General features: G+C 39.2%; 1 protein-coding gene and 1 long non-coding RNA gene across 2 annotated transcripts in view; both read left to right on the top strand.

The window, feature by feature from the left end:
* LOC132238007 (pro-glucagon-like) overlaps positions 1-12,756 on the top strand; it is an 87,630-nt gene that overhangs the window by 49,437 nt on the left and 25,437 nt on the right. The gene's annotated exons all lie outside the window — the stretch shown is intronic.
* The window catches only part of LOC132238008 (uncharacterized), a 200,359-nt gene continuing 196,572 nt past the window's right edge, over positions 8,970-12,756 (top strand). Inside the window, exons 1-2 of the long non-coding RNA XR_009453713.1 lie at positions 8,970-9,039; positions 10,079-10,233. This is a non-coding gene — a long non-coding RNA (uncharacterized LOC132238008). The remainder of the gene's footprint in view (positions 9,040-10,078; positions 10,234-12,756) is intronic.

Genomic DNA, 12,756 nt, shown 5'->3' with positions numbered 1-12,756 from the left:
TTGGCCTGCTCCCTGCTCCCCTTGGGGATAGGGCCTAAGCTGCAGTCTGGCCTCCCTTTGTGGGAGGTGCCCGGGATGATCAGGGGAAGGCACCAGCCCTATCACCCCGCTGCTGCCAGTCACTGCAGCCACCAAGGTGTTTTCATTAACATGGACTCCAGTCCCTTCACCATGAAAAAAATGACAACTTTCTTTAGGCATTTTCAAGATGTGTCTTTAATAGGATATGACATTTCTTTATTTTTTTTTATCCTCACCTGAGGATATGTTTCCATTGATTTTTAGAGAATGTGGAAGAGAAAGGGAAAGACAGAGAGAAACATCAAAGTGAGAGGAACACTTTGATTGGTTGCCTCCTGCATGAGCACTGACCTGGGCCACAGCCAGGGAAGAGCCTGCAACCTAGGTACATGCCCTTGGTCAGAATTGAACCCAGACCCTGTGGTAGGCAGGCCGAGGCATTATCTACTGAGCCACACCAGGTAGGGCAGGATATGATATTTCTTAGCCCCTCTGCAGCAGACCTTTGTTTTTTTCTCCAGGAGTGAGGTGGAAAACCCTGCATTACCTTCTTGAATTCTTATTACCCAATTTACTAAGAATATTACCAGTGGCACACAGGGAACTTAGCCAACGAATGGTCAGAAAAGGTGTTTCCTCTGTAGTTCAGCCCCTACCCAGGCCTAAGGCCTTAGCCTGGGCATTAGGCCTAGGCAGGGGACCCCCAGCCCACTCCGATCGCCTACCCAGGCCTCAGGCCTCTGGCTGTTGTGATAGGCCAGGGCAGGGGACCCCCAGCCCCATGCAATTGCAGGCTCTGCCCCTTCTCAAGCCTCAGGCCTCTGGCTGGGGTGTTAGGACTGGGCAGGGGACCCCCAGACCACTCTGATCGTAGATTCCACCCCTGCCCAGGCCGCAGGCTTCTGGCTGGGATGATTTCCAGCTCCGCCTCCCAGGGTGGAGTCTGGCGCTGCCCTCCCCACATCCTTGATCCCCGATCTGTGGCCCGGATCCCAAGGGCAGCGTTTGGCACTGCCCGCCCCACTTGCAGTATACAAATTTAACGGCCATCTTTGTTGGGATAATTTGCATACTCTTCGGATTGGCTGGTGGGCGTAGCAAAGGTATGGTCAATTAGCATTTTTGTCTTTTATTAGTGTAGCCCAGTGCACATTAAAAAGGAATTAATTGCCCTAACCGGTTTGGCTCAGTGGATAGAGTATCAGCCTGCAGAGTCAAGGGTCCCAGGTTCAATTCTGGTCAAGGGCATGTACCTTGGTTGCTGGCACATCGCTAGTGGGGAGTGTACAGGAGGCAGCTGATTGATGTTTCTCTCTCATTGATGTTTCTAACTATCTATCCCTCTCCCTTCCTCTCTGGAAAAATTAATAAAATATATATTTTTTACAAAAGGGAATTAATTAGCAGAGATATTTTAATATTGCTATTTGCCCTTTCTCTATAATAGAAGTGTGAGAGATGAAAGGAAATTACTAAAATATATATGAAAATAATATATACGTTTATTAATCAATAAACAGTAAGAATAGGATATAGCAACAACAGAGGCATGGTATAAAAATGACAAAAACATCATATGAAAACAATAAAAACATGATATGAAAACAACAAAAACATGATATAAAAACCACAGTGATGCAAACAATGACTGATAAAGTGATTAAACTTATTCTAATATCTCCCTGTACACCACATTAAGAGTAACAACACTTTCAGAGTGCTTGACTAATTTCCCTTGTGATGAAGAACTTAGAGCTTTAACTGTAACATCACATGCTCTTCAAACTCAAGAGAAAGCAACATGTAACTGACCATGTGTGAAAATGGGTTCAGATAGGAAGATGCCTACTTTGTCTAGAGTTTGTCCTTGTGATTTACCAATAGTCATCACAAATGCTGGCATCATAGGAAACCATTGTCGAATCAATTTAAATGGGTGGCCAATGTCAGCTGGGGACAAATTAATTCTTGGAATCAGAACAGCCTCTCTCTCTGCAGATCCTGTTAATACTTCAGCTTCGATAATGTTAGGTCATAATCGTTTGATAATAAATCTGGTACCATTACAAAGACCCCATTTGCTATAGAGATTTCTCAATAGCATGATGATTTCACCCACTTTCAATTTTAATTTATGACATGGCATTGCTGAAGGAGTAATACTATTAAGAAATTCAATGGGAAAATTTTCCTTTTCAGCATCATCTGTGGAATCAATGGAACCATCACTCAAATATGTGTGAAAATCTCCATCAAGTATATCCAAATTTTCTTTACTTAATATATGAACATGCTCATTTTTTGGACAAAGAATTGCACGTTTAGATATATTTTTAATATTATCTATACAGTGGTTCTCAACCTTGGCTACATATCAGAATCACCTGGGAATCTTTTTAAAATCCTGATTCCTGGGCCTCATTCTCCAGAAATTGTTTCTTTGTTATGGGGTGGGGCCACACCATCAGTAACAAAGAAACAGAATTAAAACTTTATTGTGGGGAGCCACTACAATGTTTTGGACAGGTTCGACCCTTGAACTGATGAGAGGGCACAGTCCTCTCATTGCCATGTGCAAGTCCCAGCTTGGAGGGCTGGGACTGATAGAGGATAGTTTAAATTTAAATTCAGACTCTGTCTATACATTACCCAGCAATATTAAAGGTATGTTTCTGTAAAAGTTATGAAGAAAAGCTCAAATTCTGAACCAGGTGAAAAACACAACAATAACAGGTTGTGTGCTTTGAGAGAAAAGTGTGTAAAAGCTTATAATAGCTAAGGTGGGGAATACCTTTGGTTAAAAGTTAATTATCAGTAAAGGAAAATCAATGACAAATCTTTAGCTAAAGAATGTAGGAGTACTAAATGATCCATTGCTTTAAAAAATTAGAATAAAAAAAACTTAGAATACAGAAAATATTTTGAAAAATTCAAAATGTTCATGGGATTTTCACAGAATTACAAAATGAAGAGGTTAGCCAATATGATGAAGGCGTTGTGCTTGTATCTTCAGTGTTAATCTTTAATCCATTTCCTGCTCTCTGCCAGCACACAGTTATTCTTAGGCTGTTGAGAGGTATTGTGTGCATCCATATTTTTTATATTTTTTCAAGTTAAAATTGTTTCCAGATCAGTGTTTTACCTCAGTGCCTTGGGAGCCATATTTCCCTTATGCCAGCAATTGTCAGGAGACATATTAGGTCCCACTGACCCGCTGAATGTCAATCTGTTCAGAATTACCTCCTGATTTTAAAAGAAACCCCCACTACTTGAAATCAACATGTTGCTCCCTCAGAAATGAATATTCTGAGGACGAAAGTGTATGGACTAAATTGGGAGCCTGCTTCCATGTCCACAGGCAAGGATGGCTTGCCTTTGCACTTTGGAATTTGAGCCATAATTTCTAATTGGAAATATACTATAGTTACATATTTACAAATAAAATATAAGTATTCACTCACATAGATATTTGTGTAATCCTACATAATAAAACCCTAATATGCAAATCTACTGAATGGTGGAATTACCAGTTGCTATGATGTGCGCTGACCACCTTGGGGCAGACGCTCAACACAGAAGCTGCCCCTGACCTGGAGGGAGGTGACCTGCAGCAGGGATGGGGATGGGGGTGGTGGCAGGCTGCCAGCCAAGGTGGGTGCCAGCAGGGGGCCCCTGGTTGCCCTGCCCACCGGTCACCCCCCAGATGGTCCTGAAGGCCGGCCAGGCCTAGGGACCCTACCCTATATATTGGGAACAGTCTCTTAGATTTTAAAATTTAAAACCTGGCAAAGCTACACTAACACTGTAAAAACAGGATGATGCAGCAATGACAGGCATGGGCTTTGGCTTGCACATTTTGTGGTCAGCCCTGATTCTGACACTTATAACTCTGTGACAAAGCCAATTACTTAACTTCTCTCTGCTGCAGTTTTTCAATCCATAAGATGGGGAGAATGGTACTACTGCCTCAGAAGGATCATGTTATGTACTACTTTTTATAATCAGGGCAAAAAATTTTAACTGCCCATAAAACATCAAGATACCTTTCACCTGTATGGAAAGTATGGTCACTGGTGCATGCAGAGTCCCAGATTGTGAGAGGGATGTCCTACTGCCAGTTTAGGCCTGGCATCCACAAAGGGGTCCCAAATTGCAAGAGGATTCAGGCCGGTTGAGGAACCCAACCCCACCCCCTACCTCACCCCCCATTCATAATTTTCATACACCTGGCCTCTAGTTATTTATCACCCCAATACTTACCTTATCTCCAAGTTTAGACATGTATAACATGTACATAAATGTATGTTATAAAGTACATATATTATAAAAATCTATGTCATTTAAAACCTAGTTTTCTGTTTCAACCAATGGAATAATTCTCAGAGCATATTAATTTCCTTGTAGAGTGAAGTAATAAAATTAAACTTTAGGAGGAATTTTATTACTCATTCAAAAACACAAAAATTATTAAAAAGTTGAGAATTATATTTTGGTCCATAATACCATTCTCTTTCTATTCTAAATTGGCTGGAAAACTGCTCAGAATGTCACTTAAATGACTGGTACTGGAACCATTCACGCCCCTACTTTGAAGAGTTGACCAGGGGAAGCCCTCCTCCCTCCAGGCAGTGTTGCAGACAGCCTGGTGTGAAGTGGATACACTGACCTCCCTACTTCTTCCCACACCCCACTCCTCAGTCATCCTTAGTCTAGAGCAGGGGTGGCAACCCCTGGCATGTGTTCCAAACATGGCACACCAGTAACTTTTGCTGGCATGAGAAACCCCCTCTTATAATCTTCCATTTACAATTTTTTTCTTAATATCAACTTTTTTATTCTTCAGATAAATTCAGTGTAGGTGCATCTTAGATATATAAATAATTTTACATAACTAGTTATCTTAAAGACCATAGACATGGATTGATGAGAGAGGGGAAGAGCTATTTCAATAGTGTCGAAAACGAACTATTGAGGACTTGGAATGCCATTCCAGAAATTTTTTTCTGTTTAAAAAACGTTGCAACAGCGTTACTCTCCATGTTTTCATCCACATACGCTTGTGAATCTTTGTTCTCACTGATGAGTTTTGTTAAGTCTCGTCATAGGAGTAGCCTTACATATGAAAGTAGTAGCTCGTGCATATCTCTGAAGGTCACGAAATATAAACCTGCTGTAAAATCTCTGTCATCAGTGATGCAGCAGCAAAAGGCCCACTGATAATATCAAAAGGAGTCATAAAGTTTTCTGTCAGACTATCAGTGTACATGTATATATTAAAAAAATAAATGTAGTTTTCATTATCATATACTGTGTTTTTGTTGCTCGAATGAATTTTATTATTTTTTCAAGGTTCTTCACATCCGTACACCTTAAGAGATATCAAGTAGGCATAACATGTTCTCAAAAGTTAGGGTTGGCACGCAGAAGAATTTTGAGTCAGAGATTTTGCGGGTTTTGGCACGCACTCACAAAAAGGTTGCCCACCCTTGGATTAGAGTCTGGTTCATTTCTCACTCTCACAACCGCCCAGTGCCTGGTGAGATATGATCTAAGGTGGCAAAGTAGGAGAAGGAAAAGAGGAGAGAGGAGAAGGAACAGAGAATTTGAAGTGAAGGAAACTTCTAGTTGACCTTTTCAAGCTTTCTCAGAAATTCCATTACCTCACATTTACCTCAGATGCCCTTGTATTCTTAGCCCAGTATGATGTGCTAACAACATAAGAACAGTCTTCTTTGGAGAAAGTTTAAAAACCCACTTCAGAAACACTCATTTGTTTATTTATATATTGAGGAATTAAGTTCCACTGACCACCTCCAATCATTGTGCCAAGTGTCAGGAAACAAAGATACAGCAGTGTAGATTTCCCTCTGAAAGTCAGGGTAAGAATCCAGAGTGGGTGCATGGCCTCCACCACCAACAGGTGATCGGGTTTCTGTTGTTCCCCACCAGGTCTATATCTAAGAAGAAATGACAGGGGCTTTCCTGTGGAGAGAGAGGCCCAGGCAACACCAGCCTTAGGATGCAAAGAGCTGTGGAGAATTTAGGCAGAATTTTACAAACAAATAGGAAAATGTGGTGGTGAAATAAGAAAAATCCATTTAGATCATTCACATAGTAAAAGAAGAAGAGACAACTTTTTTTTTTGAAACTTTCAAATTTTCCATTTTTATTTTCACCAAATGGAAATCACATATGGGTTTCTACCTCCTAGTCCCAGGCTCTTAGTCCTCCTTGGCCTCAGCCTATTCCCATTAAACTGATTCCTGTTCTAGTCTCCCGCCTCTATTTTCTTTCTATCGTCTTCCCACCACCACTCTTCTGGTGTGAAGATATAACCAGGCTGAGAATGGAAACTGAGCTCCACACCTTCCCCCAAAATAAACACACAGGCCTTGTTTCAAGAGATTTACAGAGGTGACAATAACAAAAACCAGAGAAAGAGAAAACAAAAATTGGAACATGGCAGAGGCTCCAGAATTTCCAGAGTAAATTTAATATGATCTTGCTTCATGATTTACAGTTTCTGAATCCCTGGACCTGACTTTGTGAAACTAAATGTAGGAGTCATCTACTCTCTCCTTGAATTCTATTGAGTGTTGAGTTTCTCATATGGTGATGAGCAAACACTCAATAAATGCCAGCTATTATTTTCTATAATTTCTAACATGCAGTAGCTACTTAACAAGTGGCAGCTAGAATTTCACTATATTCTTCATCCTCCTATACATATGCACACAAAGATGATGACTAGGCCCCTCTGTGCAATATATTTCAATTTCAACAATGTTCTTAATTCTGAGAGGGTGTGTGAGGAGCTGTCTTTGTCCTTGGGTATCATTCCTGTTCCTATTCCCCATCTCCTAGGATCAAAAACAACAAATATTTTTTAGAAACCTTTGTATACAAGGGACTCATAGGAGACATCACAAGTTCTGAGGCAAAAGAAGAAGAGAAAAGATAAAGGGAGAGCTGCGGATACATGGAACAGACTAACAGCTGTCAGAGGGAAGGTGGGTGAAGGGGACTGCATGAAAGGAGGATTTTTTGGGAAGATGGTGGCGATATAGGCAGATGCGTCCCAGGTCGTGTCCCGGAGCAGATGGAGTAAGCAGCTGAAACTAATAACACCCACCCCGAATTGGCAAAATTACTCAGCTGGTGAGACAGTTTGCAGCTGGAAAGGGCAGAACTCCCCTGGAAAGCAGATCCAAGCAACACAGGAAAGCAGATCCTGAGCACCACACCCTCTGTCTGAGGAACAGCATCTGTACGTGAAGCCTGCCCCCACCAGCCAGAAGAGCCACCACAGCTGTGAACAGCACCCACCAGAGAAGCTGCTGCCAACTGAGGAGCAGCCACTACCGCAACTGCCCAAGGAGCAACCACAGCCCAAGGAGCCACTGCCACCCAGGGAACAGCCACTGAACAACTCAACGTCTAGATATGTCAGTGAGATCAAACATGGGTAGACAAAGAAAACCACAAAGGAAAGAAAGGGAGGACTCGCCAGAAAAGCACCTAAGTGATACAGAGGCATGCAACATGAGAGAAAAAGAATTCAGAATCAGGGTCCTAGAGTGCATAAACCGGATGGAGGAAAAAATCAACAACATATACATGAAGCAAGAAGAAACAGATGAAAAAATCAATAAATTATTCAGGAAGCAAGAAGAAACAGATGAAAAAATCAACTACCTATGCAAGAAGCAAGAAGAAACAGAAGAAAAAATCAATAAATTATGTAAGAACCAAGAAGAAATGAAGAGCAATATAGCTGCAATAAAAAACACCATTGAAAGTATCAACAGTAGACTAGGAGAAGCGGAGGACCGAATTAGTGAATTAGAAGACAAGGAAGCAAAACACACCCAAAATGTACTGCAATTGGAGAAAAAATTAAAATACAGGAGGAGAGCCTAAGGGAGCTTTGGGACAACATGAAACGAAACAAAATATGAATAATAGGGGTGCCAGAACAACAGAAAGCTGAACAATGATTAGAAAACCTATTCGAAGAAATAATATGAGAAAACTTCCCTGAGGTGGGGAAGAAAAAAGTCACACAAGCCCAGAGAGTCCCAAACAAGGTGAACCTAAAAAGACCCACACCAAGACACATCATAATTACCATGGCAAATGTTCAGGACAAAGAGAGAATCTTACAGGCTGCAAGAGAGAGATGGAAAGTTACATAAAAGGGATCTCCCACTACATTATCAAATGATTTCTCAACAGAAACACATCAGGCCAGGAAAGAATGGATGGAAATTTACAAAGTGATGCAAAGCAAAGGACCGAATCCAAGCATACTCTACCCAGCAAGGCTATCATTCAAAATTGAAGGGGAAATAAGAAGCTTCACAGACAAAGAAAGGCTAAGAGAGTTTATCACCACCAAGCCAGCCATGCAAGAAATGCTAAACGGACTGGTGTAAAAAGAAGAAATAAAAAGCTCAGAATGAAAACAGCCACAGACAAAAAAGAAATGGCCACAAACAAGTACCTTTCAATAATAACTTTAAACGTAAACGGACTAAATGCTCCAACCAAAAGACATCAAGTGGCTGAATGGATAAAAAAACATGACCCATACATTTGTTGTCTACAAGAGACCCACCTCATTAGAAGGGACTCACACAGACTGAAAGTGAAGGGATGGAAAAATATTTTTCAGGCAAATGGAAAGGAAAAGAAAGCTGGGGTAGCAATACTTATATCAGACAAAATAGACCTCAAAGTGAAGGCCATAACAAGAGATAAGGAAGGCCACTTCATAACACTAAAGGGATCAATACAACAAGAAGATATAACCTTGGTAAACATATATGCACCCAATGCAGGAGCACCCAAATACATAAAAAAACTCCTGGAAGATATCAAAGGATAGATCGACAACAATACAATCATAGTAGGGGACTTTAATACACCACTGACATCACTGGATAAATCCTTTCCAAATAACATATAATGGAAAATAAAATAAAATATTTAATGGAATCCCAGACTGGGTTTATGAAGGTAAGCTGTATTCTCATTTCTACTGCTGCTGTGTTAGGCTTTTAACTGAAAATCTGAAAGGAGATCAAATCACAAACTCTCCTCTTTCACAAGGAGTGAAAGTGATTTTAGAAAGTAGCACAATGTCCTTTCCTCACCATTGTTTTTATTGGCCAGGGGACACTGCCATGGATGGACCCAGTGGGTCCCTATGTGACAGAGATGGATATGCTACTAAATAATCTGACAGGAGTGCTATGCTGCTGAAATGAATAGTGGCATTTCTGAAAGCTGTTATCTGTGCTATGAACAGGACGTGCATGTTCTGAAAGAACAAAATCTTATCAGAGTGGTAGAGTTTATTTTTTAATGAGCATCATAAAGTGGTAGTAACAATTTATATTCCAAGAAGTTTATGGTCCTTAAATCTGTGTCAGTTCATTTTCTCAGGTTTGATTTTTCTTAAGGAAGAAAAATTTTTTTCCAAAACTAAACAACCGTTTATAGTATTTTGCGGGAAAATATCCTTAATTTCTTATACTTCTGTGAATTTTGTCCTCATCCTAGGTTCTGTAAGATCCAGGAAATAACTGGACTTTAAAAGGTTTTCTGGGCCTTACTTTTTATTAAAAAATACAGAACATAACTGTTTTTTTTAAAAATAATATTCCCAGGAGAGAAAGTCAACATTCAATGTTTATGTTACTCTGTAGCATAATTACAGTTTCCTTGTTTTGGCTATTTTAGGTGACTGTAAGAACCAGAAGTAGCCCCAAAGTGGAAAATTAATTCTTATTAATATGTTTATTATTTATTTTAAAATTACATTTCTGATTAATGTCAAATCCTAAGAAGACTGTTTGATAAAGGGTGTAAGGCTAAACTATTCCTCTTAACCCAGATTATTTATCTTTTCAAAACCAAAGTAGGACATGTATCACATCTACATTTAATAAATTATTTTCTGAAATAATGGATATATACAATATATTTAAAATATTTATAATGATTTTAAGAGTAAGCTCCAATTATAATTAATATACTAGTATTTATTTTTCAGAAGAAAGACTTGCTAGAAAATATGTTCTCTGGTGGTCTCCAAGTGGAAAGTTTTTGGCATATGCAGAGTTTAATGATACAGAAATCCCAGTGATTGCCTATTCCTAGTATGGTGATGAGCAATATCCTAGGACAATAAATATTCCATACCCAAAGGTATGTTGAATACTTTTAGCAGATGCTTCTATTTCCCTGGTGTCAAAATGAGCAACCAAAACAATGAAGAGAGGTGGGATCAACAAGTTTGGAGAGTTTCTTATCCTTGTGCATTGTGAAGCAAAATTGCACTGTGATCTATTATTTATGTGGATATCTGTTGCTTTGGACTTCTGGTTTTGCTGGATGAAGTCATCTTTGCTAAATTCTACTGCAGCAGCTTTGAAAAACATATGATCTGGACCAGTGATGGCAAACCTATGACACATGTGTCAGAGATGACACACGAACTCATTTTTTTGGTTGATTTTTCTTTGTTAAATGGCATTTAAATATATAAAATAAACATCAAAAATATAAATCTTTGTTTTATTATGGTTGCAAAGATCAAAAAATTTCTATATGTGACACGGCACCAGAGTTTAAGTTAGGGTTTTTCAAAACGCTGACATGCCTAGCTCAAAAGGTTCTCCATCCCTGGTCTAGATCATGGAGGAAAACAAGCTTAACTTTAATTTTTTCATATTTCATGCTCTGAATTCAGGGTAAAGTTCTGTTTTGCGGTTCCTTCTTGAATTCTCATGGAAATGCAGGCTTGAATGGGGAACACAAAAGTTTAACTTGATGTTCCTGTCAGGTAGAAGCAAACATGTGTTATGCTCTTTTCTGGACATAAAAGGTAGCTTAAATTTGTGAGCCTTGAGTGAATTAGACTAGGTGTGAGCCCAAAGACTTTTGCATAAGTGTTCTAGAAGTCTTAGTGTACGTACTTTTCATTCATTCCCACGTCTGGAGAGACCTGTATGTGCAGTTGGAGAATGGCCAGGTCTCAGTGGAGAACATCAGGTCCTAATTTAATTTAGACAATAAATCTGAAAGGAGATCAAATCACAAGTTCTCCTCTTGCACAAGGAGTGAAAGTGATTCTAGAAAGTAGCACAATGTCCTTTCCTCCTCATTGTTTTTATTGGCCAGGGGACACTGCCATGGATGGACCCAGTGGGTCCCTTTGTGACAGACATGAGATGGGTATACCTACACACTAGCAGTTTCTGAAGTGGCCATAGCGACAGAAACATAAATGTTTCACAGCTTAAAATTCATTTTAATGTCATCGGAGAAACATTAAAGAATAGAGGTGAGTGTTTAGGTAGGAGACCTCTAAAGGGATGACTATAAAGTCTGGAAGCTGGAGGTGTTTGGAAGCGAGATATGTAATACTTGGTACCCATGATGTAAAAGGACTTGGATCTTTAGGAGGGTGAAAGGGAGCAGAAAGTGGTGAAGAACTGAGGAGTAACTGGCACTGACAGAGAAATTAGGCCCCAAATCCCCATGTTTCTTTGAAGACTAAAGTTGCTAAATCATCTGACTTTGGACTGAGAGGTGAGACTAGTTGGAAGAAGCAAGAAGTTCCAGCTGCACCTTCAGTAAAACAGGGGGTCAGAGGAAAACCTGCACAGTCCTTAGGTAAATCCAAACAGCACAGTCATTTAAGACTACTGACCTGAACACTTGATTTCAGTTATTTAAGAATTACAAGATTCTCTTTTTCTGTGGTAAAATAACAGAGAAACTATAAGCAGCTGTTTGGGCATGAACTATACTGTCATATATATTTAGAGTGTATAACAGCATAGAAAACACAAAACAAAACATATTTGGAGATGAAATTTTCCTAAGTTTGGAGGGATGGTAGCAGTAGTAATGTAACCAGGTAGGAGACTGTTTGGTCATTGTTTGGACCAAATTATAGGGTAAAAGCAAAAAGTGTCTTTCACTATGTATTTTCACACTTGCCTCCCAACCATAATCTCCCTAGCAGAAGGAGAAATGATAATAATTATCATCATCATCATCACAAATGGGAAATAATCTGCCTTAAAAATCTGAAAAGAGAATATCCATTACAGAACTGTATCCAAAATATTTTTCTATAAATCAAAGCTTCTTAATTAATCACTTAAAATATGTGTTTTCACAATAATTGACCCAGTATTTGTAATTGCCCTGCAAGTAAAATCGAAATAAAATTTCTGGTCATGTTTTAATTATATTTTTTTCAACAGAAATATACTTAATATTTTTACCTTATAAAAACATGCCTAAATTCTAAAAATGTCTTTCAAATGTTGTTGATAATTAGAATTTTATGAGCTGATCTATCTTCATTTTCTTGTCAGCTAGAGCTAAGAATCCTGTTGTTTGGATATTTATTGTCGATACCACTTACCCTGAGCATGTAGGTCTGATAGAAGTGCCAGTTCCAGCAATGATTGCCTCAAGGTATATTCATCTCAGATGCTTTCCACCTTTGAAATGGTATTTTAATAAAAATGTCTTAAACAGTGCTCAGATTTCTTTTCTAGTGAGTTGATAAGTATATATATATATACTATAAGCAAAAATTGAGTTTACCTATGCATAATAGCAATTTAATGTGTTTTCTCCTATACCAGGGGTGGACAAACTTTTTGTGAGTGCGTGCCAAAACCAGCAAAATCTCTGACTCAAAATTCTTCT

This window comes from Myotis daubentonii, chromosome 7, assembly GCF_963259705.1.
Source record: "Myotis daubentonii chromosome 7, mMyoDau2.1, whole genome shotgun sequence".
NCBI classification, from domain to species: domain Eukaryota; kingdom Metazoa; phylum Chordata; class Mammalia; order Chiroptera; family Vespertilionidae; genus Myotis; species Myotis daubentonii.
Note: the sequence above shows the minus strand (reverse complement) of the source record. Positions and strands in the feature narration are given on the sequence as shown.